Source organism: Capsicum annuum, chromosome 4 (assembly GCF_002878395.1).
Source record: "Capsicum annuum cultivar UCD-10X-F1 chromosome 4, UCD10Xv1.1, whole genome shotgun sequence".
Taxonomy (NCBI): domain Eukaryota; kingdom Viridiplantae; phylum Streptophyta; class Magnoliopsida; order Solanales; family Solanaceae; genus Capsicum; species Capsicum annuum.
In genome coordinates, this window is record NC_061114.1 from 60514333 (window position 1) to 60514593 (window position 261).

Consider the following 261-nt stretch of genomic DNA (forward strand, 5'->3'; position numbering starts at 1 on the left):
CACTTGACATTTTGACAATAAAAAATTATTTTATAAATAATTAATTATTTCATATTTATTTTTATATTGTCATAAAAAATAACTAAGTTTTATTTATATTGGATGAAAAATATTAAGAGCTAAGGAGCATTAATATTATAGATTTATTCAAAATTTTCATATTATGGTATATATAAATCAACTAAATTTGACTAATACTGAATGAAAACTACAATTACGGAAAGAGAGATAATTATGTAATCAATTAAATATAAAAAATTA